The 9,735-nt window shown below is 35.4% G+C and overlaps 1 non-coding gene across 1 annotated transcript; it reads right to left on the reverse strand.

Moving 5' to 3' along the window:
* Positions 1-7,586: 7,586 nt before the first annotated feature.
* On the reverse strand, positions 7,587-7,693 carry LOC112652070 (U6 spliceosomal RNA). The gene has a single exon (XR_003131222.1). It is a non-coding gene; the product is annotated as a U6 spliceosomal RNA (small nuclear RNA).
* Positions 7,694-9,735: the final 2,042 nt, after the last annotated feature.

The following is a 9,735-nucleotide window of genomic DNA, read 5'->3' on the forward strand; positions in this document are numbered from 1 at the left end:
GGTTCTTGATTTGGCTTCAGGGCACTACTTTCTGCTGGTTTTTGTCTATATCATTGATTCTTCACTGAAGCTTCCTCTTCCTCTTCTTCTAACTCTTAATATCAAAGACCCAAGATTTAATCCTTGGTTCTCTTCTCTTTTCCACAGTGGCATTATGACCTCATCAATCTGAAGGCATTCACTAGCATCTCAATCTAAATGATTCCTAGTCTTCCACCTCTAGCATAGGCCTCTCTACCATATCTAAACTCATATTTCCAAATGCCTCTGTTTTTCTAGTTGGATCTAATGAACAGCATCACCTCAACAATGACCAAAACTGAAATATCAGTTCCCTTGGCCTGATCACCTTACCCTGCTCAAAGTCTACCCTTCCCCAACCCAGTTTTATCTTTACAAAGACCTTAGAGCTGAATCTATTTTTTTCACATACCATACCCAGTTTGTTAGGAAGCCCAGTGGCTCTAATTTGAAACTAAATCATGAAACCCAATGAAAAAGAGAGCAAAGACAATAGTTCACAGAAATAGAACAGCTAATGGCCCTTCAATGTAGGAAAAGATGCTCAATTTCACTCATTATAAGTTAAATAAAAATTAAAACTACAATGAAATACTATTTCTCATATATCATGTTGGCAAACACTCAAAAACTTGACAGCACAGTCTTTTGGCAAGGCTATGGAAAACTGGCATGTTCATGTGTTTGACACTGGGAGTGCAAAATGGTATGGTCTATATGAAGCAGAATTTCACAATATTAAGCAGAATTGTATGTTTCCTTTATGGTCCAATAATTCTACTTCCAGAGATGATATATCTCTATTCTGAGGAGATGTATCTCCTTTATCTCACAAGCCAGTTAATTCTCAGTTACAAAAGATAGAAAACAATCCAAATACCTATCAATAAGAGATTTGTTGGATAAATTATAGCACATCCACACAATGAAATACTATACAGTTACAAAACAGAAAAAGGAAGATACCATGCATGGATATTGTGCCTGTTTGTGTTTCTGCATATGTGTGATTTAAGTAAAATTAACAAAGCAAAAAACAGTGTATATACTAAGCTATTTTTAAGGAAGAAAAATAAGATGCAAAAAGAAACACAAGAAGAATAAGACAGAAGCTAATTTTAAAAAATGGATATCTATAGCAGAATCAGCAAACTGTGGCCCACAGGCCAAATGCAACCTGCTGCATGTTTTTGTAAATTAAGTTTTACTGTGTGAAAATAAATAAAGGAAACCTCATCTAAAATAGAGTCAGGAATCCCTGAAGATGGAGCTCTCATGCACATACCTCTCACTGTGTTCTACATAACCATCAGGAAAAATGATGGAGTTATATTGACAAGAGAGGACATTTTTCACAAAAGAATTTCACCTCCTGCTTTTAAGAAAAAGAAGGACGATCCCTCTGTGCCCCTGCAACAATGTGCTAACCGCTGCTTGCCGCCACTGAGAAACTGCCACAACTTTAAACTCTCGTTCTTCTCCAGTACACTTTTGTTCAAAACAGCCCTTCCCAATTTCCTCCTAAAACTTCCTAAAAGTGACCTTCCCTTTGCTTCTGCAGACTTGCCAATGGCTCACCATAAGTTTGCATGTGCCAACTTGCAATTCTTCTGCTATTCCCGAATAAACTTGTTTTGCTAGTAAAATGACTATTTTGTTTTTAACGATGACATTACATGATGATCAAAAGTAGGATTCAAAGGACAGTTAGAGGAACTAACAAGTTCCAGAAAGAATCTTTTGCACTCTGTGCTTGCAGGAGTTTTCTTGTCTTATCTGTTCAGCAAGTCTCTCAGATTCAAGCTCCTTCCCTTGGTGGAGCTCCAACTTTCTCCAGGATTTATTTGTTTAAAGGGTTTGCCCTGTCTGTTGAATACTCCTTTGTTTTTCTGAACCTCTGGATGGGAATTGGGATCCCATACTGCTAAATTCTCCCAGGAGGATCCTTCTCCTGGGAAGGCAGCCAGTTTTATATTTAAAAACTTGGGTCCCTCCTTCTGTGCACTTTTAACTAAATGGACAGATTTAACCAAAATTACCTTAGAAATTCAATGACCATTTTGGGAACTTTCAACCTCCCTTCCTTGACTAAATTAGAAGATAGTGACTCTGAAATTAAACAGACTGAATGGGATGCATATTTTATATGGTGCCTAGGGGATTCCAAACATACTCAGGTCTCTAAAATTGCCTCTTTAAATATATCATTTCTAAATTAACTAAGGCAAATACATGATTGAAGAAAGACACAAAGTCTTCTAAGTCTTCTTCCCCTCTCTTCACTCCTCTTTGTCTCAGAAGCCATCTTGTTCTCCTCCTCCTCTGTCTTCAGGCTTGCAATGGCTATCTTGCAATGGCCCTGCTCTCCACTTTTCTTCCACTTTCTCTTCTGTGGCATCTCCACCTCCTCTGCACCCTCCACTTCCTTACTTCAGTCTTCTCATAGCCAACCTGGGGAACTTTTTAGATAAATCCCTCTTAAGGGACTTCCTTTAAAAAAAAAAAAAAAAAAAAAAAAAAAGATCCTAAACCTGTTGGGGACAATGGAATACATTCTTTTTGATTGGTACAAGAACCTTCGGAAATTACTCCAAAAACAAACAAACAAATAAATAAAAAACAGCCTTAAAAGGATCTTTACTGTATACAAATAAAAATCCTTACCAAAAGGCATTGGTCATTTGAGCAGATAACCTTACTTAGTTTATCTCCTAGAAACACAATTTAGATTCAAGTACCCTCAAAATTTTGTTCCAGATTGATGACATGAATTTTAAAATAAAACTCTAAGGTTTCTCCTTATGTTTATCTATGTATATGTGTCATAGATACATATTTCCCACCTCCAGATAGTATTGCCAAAATTAATTTATAAAAGATCCTATTTCATTGGCTCACATGGAAAATTAAACACATACATAAATTAAATATTCCAAAAATCTCCAGTAATATAATAGAAACCAGCCCAAAAAGGGCAGCCCAGGTGGCTCAGCAGTTTAGCACTGCCTTCAGCCCAGGATGTGATCCTGGAGACCCAGGATCAAGTCCCATGTCCGGTTCCCTGAATGGAGCCTGCTTTTCCCTCTGCCTGTATCTCTGCCTCTATCTCTCTCTCTATCTCTCTCTCTTTCTCTCTCTGTGTCTCTCATGAATAAATAAATAAAATCTTAAAAAAAAAAAAGAAACCAGCCCAAATGTTTTCAAATTCATATAATCTGAAATAATATTTGATAAATGCTAGTTTAAGTTTACTAGTTTAATAAAAACTAACATTTCTTTGGAGTTATCAGTATTAAATGTAATACTAATCATAAAAGCTCATGCTATCTCTGTTACAAAATGTATGAACATCAGAAATAACTTAAAATGGTTAGCCATTTCATGTAAAATCCAAGTATAATTGTTAAAAACAAATAATTTAAATAAATGCAAATGAGATCAAAGTTCATGCTAAGTTAAACTACATAATAGATGTTCACTAAATATCTAGATCATTTCCAAATAAGGTAATATGGTGAGATACTGACTACTAAACATAATTTTATTTATATTTAGGTTTTTACATTTTTCTTTTTGTTTTAAGATTTTATTTATTTATTCATGAGAGACACAGAGAGAGAGAGAAAGAGGTAGAGACATAGGCAGAGGGAGAAGCAGGCTCCATTCAGGGAACCCGATGTAGGACTCGATCCTGGGTCTCCAGGATCACACCCTGGGCTGAAGGCAGCGCTAAACCGCTGAGCCATCTGGGCTGCCCATACATTTTTCTTTATAGAAAGTAAAAATATTTATATCTATTAACAAATAGTTTTTATTCCACAATAACAATTTTTACTGTAAGAGGGAAATATTCTTCTAGAAATTATGTTTTTATGAATTTGCCAGTCCAAAATTGTTTATTTCTTAGTATCTCCTGGGGATTAAAGACTCTAAGGGTTAATAATCTAATTAGTACATGTAAAAACAAAGCTACTAAAAATAGTAAAGACAAAAAAAATCGCTGTATATGAAAAATAGCCAAGGAATCAGGAGTGTGTTTTTGGTAAAAGAAGGTATGAAGAATGGAAATGCATTTTGTTGAGGAAAATTAATTTCTCCTAAAGTAAAGCTGGTTACTTTGGAAAGGGGAGGAGAATAAGGGACAGATTCAAATGGACATAAAAGGTTTATGGAAAAGGAACCTTGGGAAAGGAATTTCATATGTAGTCAAGGTAAGATTAATATGAATTTACTTGGAATGATTTTTGGATATCAAAAGTACACTGCAAAATTAGAGTTTGGTTTTCTCTCTGTTAGAAGGACAAAGTTTTCTTAGATTATTGGTCTGTTCTTAACAGGAAATTATAAACAAAGTTTCTTTAATGTAATTCACCTAAGAAACAAAGATTCTATGTTTTGTCTTTCAGGTCTTTGGTTATTTAGAACTCCTAAGTCTTCTCTATTAAAGAGAGCTACAGCTTTTTGCCGCTATGTAACGTTCTATATTTTTTCCCTTTGTCTCTCTGGACTTGCATATGGTTCATCATAGCTTACACATGCCAACTTGTGACTCCTCTACTATTCCTGAATAAACTCATTTTGCTAGAAAATAACTGGATATTTCATTTTTTAAAGAGGTTTTATTTATTTATTTATTCATGAGAGACACAGAGAGAGTCAGAGAGAGAGAGAGAGAGAATGAGGCAGAGACACAGGCAGAGGGAGAAGCAGGCTCCATGCAGGGGCCCCGATGTGCAACTCCATCCTGGGACTCCAAGATCACGCCCCGGGCCGAAGGCAGGTGCTAAACCGCTGAGCCACCCAGGGATCCCCTGGATATTTCATTTTTAAGGTTGACAGCTATAATACAGCCACACCCACTGATTTATATATGGCCTGTCACACCTAACTTATTTATTCTCTGGCCATTTACAAATTTTGTCAAATGCTTCTCTATGAGAGTGGAAGATTACAAAGTAGAGTGGCTAAGGGTGGAAGCAAGACTTCCCCAAGTATGTTTATTAATACAGTTTTAACTTTTGAACCATGAAAATGTTTTGTACATTCAAAAATAAAATAAACAACCTTCAAATTCAAAATAATAGACACAAAATAATCTAATCACACATCAATTTGATAAAATAGTAACAGAAAAAAGGATTATTTCAAGCAACCTCTGACTGTACATCATTCTAACATATCTAATAATTGGATAGCACAGAATTATGTGCTTCCTAATATGTTATATTTCAACTTCACAGCTGTACTGATGAAGTCTCCTTGTCAATGATAATTAATCTGAATCTAATCAACACATTAAAGGTCTAACTTCCAATTTAAAGGAAATACAGCAAAAGTTAAACAATACTATGATTAACAATCAGGCAAGTCTAATGTGGCTAACTTTCTATAAGACAAATATTCTGATTTTTTAAAGGAAATGTAATGATAAACAATTATGCTAATTTAAAAGAGATTTAATGCTCAAATACAATGCATGAACCTGGATTAAGTCCTGTCCTGGAGTCGAACACATGCACACACACATAAACACACACATGTTGTAAGGGATATTTTTAGAATAATTCACAAAATTTGAAAATATCCATCTAAATTGGATATTAAGTGATATTACAGAATTCTTAATTTTCTCATGCTGAAGTATGGCAAGACGAAGAATAGGGTATCTGCCACTTCCAAATACTTCCCAAGATAAACATGATAAAAGATTAAACACTGCTAGATCCAGGTACTGTATAATAAATATTTATTGTAGTAGTCTAACTTTTCTTTACACCTGAATTTTTCTAAACATAGAAGAAAGAAAGTTAATATACATGAGTGTGCGTGTCTATGTCTGTCTGTCTCTCTGTCTTTAGAATCTGAGCACTTTTCACTACCTTCACAGTCAGCCTGTTAGCACCCTGATCGTAGTCATTATCATCATTTCTCATGAGGATTACTGAGTTTATCTCCTCTTTAGCTTCCCTGTTGCTCTCCTTGTGGCCATCAGAGTTTTTCCACAGAGAAAAACAGAGTTTAAAATGTAAGAAAGATCATATCACCCCTTCACTTAGCACTCAACAATGGCTCTCCCATTTCCCTCTGATTAAAAGTCCACTTTCTCACAATGGCCTGGAAAGCCCTAATGTTATCCCTGCCCTTCCCTTCCCTCTTCTCTAACATCTGGGCTTCTTCCCTCCCCAGGGTCTTTGCTCTGGCTATTTCCTCTGTCTGCAGTTTTCTTCCCCAAGGTAGCCATATACCTGCCTTCTCTACTTCCTTTATGTTTTTACTGAAAAATCATCATTTTTGCTGAGGCCTACCTTGATCACCCACTTTAAGTGGCAAACTGCTCGATTTCCCATACTCTCTCTTCTTTTTACTATTCTGCTCTACTTTTTAAATTAATAGCCTTTATATTTTCTCTTCTTTTAATTTTTTTTTTCTTTTCCGTAGCCTTCATCACCTTGTGACATAGTGTACATATCATGTTTTTCATTGTCTGTCTCCCCTTGGTAGAACATAAGCTCCATGAAGGCAGACATTTTTCTTTTGTTTGCTGACAGATATAGTAGCCCAAACTTCTAGAACATTTATAACTGGCAGATAGGCCTGCTTCAAAAAATATTTGTTGAATGATTGAGTCAAGGAAGTGGGTGAGTGTTGTAGAGGGGGCAGTGAATTCAAGAGATGTTTAGAGAGCCCTTGTTGCATGGGTTGTTTTGATTTGGGTTTTGGTTTTAGTAGCTTATGTGAAATGGCTTTTTCATCATAACTGTCACTACCAGGTCAGTTGTAAAAAATATTTTACTTCAGAAGGCAGATAGATACAGAACAAATCATTGCAAAGTAATATTTGAATCTACATGCTTCTAAGTATTAGTAACACTGTTCATTAAGAAGACATCTGCCTTAAAATAATAGAAACTAAATTTATGAGAATAAGTAGTTTTTATACTAATTTTCTGGCTTTCAGAGGGCAGGGAGCAACCTCAACATTAATGTAAATTTTCTATTTATCTGTAAGTTTCTTGAAGACATTGGTCAATTTTTTATATATATGTCATGAATAATAATCAAACAGAGGAGGTCAAAAGGTAAAAAGAGAAAGTTTATTCATTCCAAAGTAAACAGAGTAATATATGGGTACTAGAATAGTAGGAAATAGACATATTCCACTTTATATTTTTATGAATAATATGTAATGCATATTTTTACTTTTATAATAAAGGAGAATAAAGTTATTATCAAAAGCATAGTTCAGCACCAAATTTATTTCTTCCAGAATTATTTACATAAATTTCAATTTGGGGATTGCAAATTTTTTGCATGAATAATTGCAAACTATGCAACAGAGTGGCTCTATAGGGTGCAACACCAAAGAGGTCACTCATGTGAGACAGATTATAATCTTGAGGGGAAGTGATTCATTTGAAGGAAAATTATAAACCCAAATTAAAAATAAACAAACAAAATGCTTAAAGAAGGACCTGGCACATAATAGGTGCTACTTAATTATTACCATACCGTGACCATTATTTAGCCATCTGAGCATCAACTTCTTTCAGCCGTATTTTTTTTTTTTAAATATGGAACGCTTCATGAATTTGCGTGTCATCCTTGCACAGGGGCCATGCTAATCTTCCCTGTATCGTTTCAATATTAGTATATGTGCTGCCGAAGTGAGCACTTCCAGCCGTATTTTAATGTAGGACTTTGTTACCCTGTGTGGTCCCTGGACCTAAACCAGCAGCATTATCAAAGCCAGGTTTAAAAAAAAAAATTAAAGGCCAGGAATACTGAAGAACAGAATGTGAAGGACACAAAGTGTGAAATGAAGCTAAAAAGGTTTTCTTCTAGCATAAGCAAAGATTAGAGCTTACATGGAGGATCCTGGTCTTTATTCTAGATTCAGCAGGAACTACTGAAAAATTTTGACAGATGTATAAATAGGTCACATTTAAGTTATTAAGTTTGCTTTAGCATCAGAGTAAAAAAAATCTCTGAGACATGATGGCATGGGCCAAGTAAATGGAGGGAAATCAGTAAGGAGATGACTGTGGTAGTTTAGGTGGGACTACAGCATGTAGAGTGTGGGGTATAGAGGGGACAGTGAATTCAAGAGATGTTTAGAGAGGATTCAAAGATTACTCTTATATTACAGAGTTGTTCAATCAGATGAGTGTTAGTCCCATTTCCTGAGGAATGTAACATCAAGAGACAAGAGGATATTATCTTAAATTGAAGATTTTAAATTTGGCCTCAGAGATGTTGAGTTTGAAGTGTTACTAGGACACCCAATAACATAGATGAATCGGTGCAAGATAGAAGTAACTAGTCTCAGAGGAGAGATGTTGGCTGGAGATATAAATTTAGAAGCCATTCACTAGATCTCAAGGAGTTCCCATGTCTACAGTCTGGTTAGAGGGAAAAAAAATTGCAAATAAAAAAGTGATCAACAGGGGCACCTGGGTGGCAGTCAGTTAAGCAACCAGCTCTTGATTTTGGCTCAAGTCATAATCTCAGGATCATGAGACTGAGCCCTCTGTCAGGCTCCTCACTGAGTGTGGAGCCAGCTTAAGATTCTCTCCCTCCCCTTGCTCGAGTGCACTCTCTCTCTAAACAAAAAACAAAATAACAAAACTGATCAACAAAAAACATATTAATGACACAATAGCCAGTCCCAAAAATTCAGGACATTTAGGTTAAGAGAATGCCATTTTTAAGAAATGAAAATGTATGAAATACGAAAAAATGATGTGCTAATAGTCAAATAAAAAAATAAGCAATTATGCTATTCTAGAAAAATATATATCCAAATCATACTTTCAGAATACAGAATAATTCACTAAGCAAATATTTATTTGATATTCCTTAAGCAGTATGAGGGTAGATTTCACAGTTCAAAATCCAGTAGACAGGAATTTCATAACACAGTGAATGTGAGTAACAACAGGAAACAAGATCCTTTTTTATTTTTTTAAGATTTTATGTATTTATTCATGAGAGACACAGGCAGAGGGAAAAGCAGGCTCCATTCAGGGAGCCTGATGTGGGACTCGATCCTGGATCCCCAGGATCATGCCCTGGGCCAAAGGCAGGCACTAAACCACTGAGCCACTGGGGCTGCCCAGGAAACAAGTTCCTTAAATGAAGCCGAGGGAGAGGATTATCAACATTATCAATATAAATTGCAAAAGGAATTTTTATTTATATTGTTATAAAAGGAAGGAAGTAATATATAATATGGGCTGACTGAGTAAACAGAAACAGGGAGGGAAAAATTGCTACATGATTGGAATCTCATGAACATAACAAGACTGACTATGAACCTTAGGGAAAGCAGTCAGCAAACCATTTCAAATTTTGTGATAAGAAAAACAGAAACCAATGGAATTAGCATAAAGTAGAAACAATTTGAAACCTGGAATCTAATATGTATGAAGTGAAGAAGGGATGGAAAATTCTACTTTTGAGCTAATGACTATAAGAATAGAATTAGATAGGAAAGGGAAGACTACTTGAAAAGGCAAAGAATACTAAATATATTATCTCTCCTAAGTATAATTTACAGAGGGAATCTCCAGTAGGTGCTTCTTTCAGCTGTACAAGCTTACACAATGTGCTATTTCTAAGGTTCTGTTGGGTAATTTTGACCCACCGTCTATCTAGACTGTGTACAAATGAATCATTTCAATTGATTTCTAAAAATAATAGCTAAGACTATGTTTA

The sequence above is a fragment of the Canis lupus genome, chromosome 4 (genome assembly GCF_003254725.2).
Source record: "Canis lupus dingo isolate Sandy chromosome 4, ASM325472v2, whole genome shotgun sequence".
Taxonomy (NCBI): domain Eukaryota; kingdom Metazoa; phylum Chordata; class Mammalia; order Carnivora; family Canidae; genus Canis; species Canis lupus.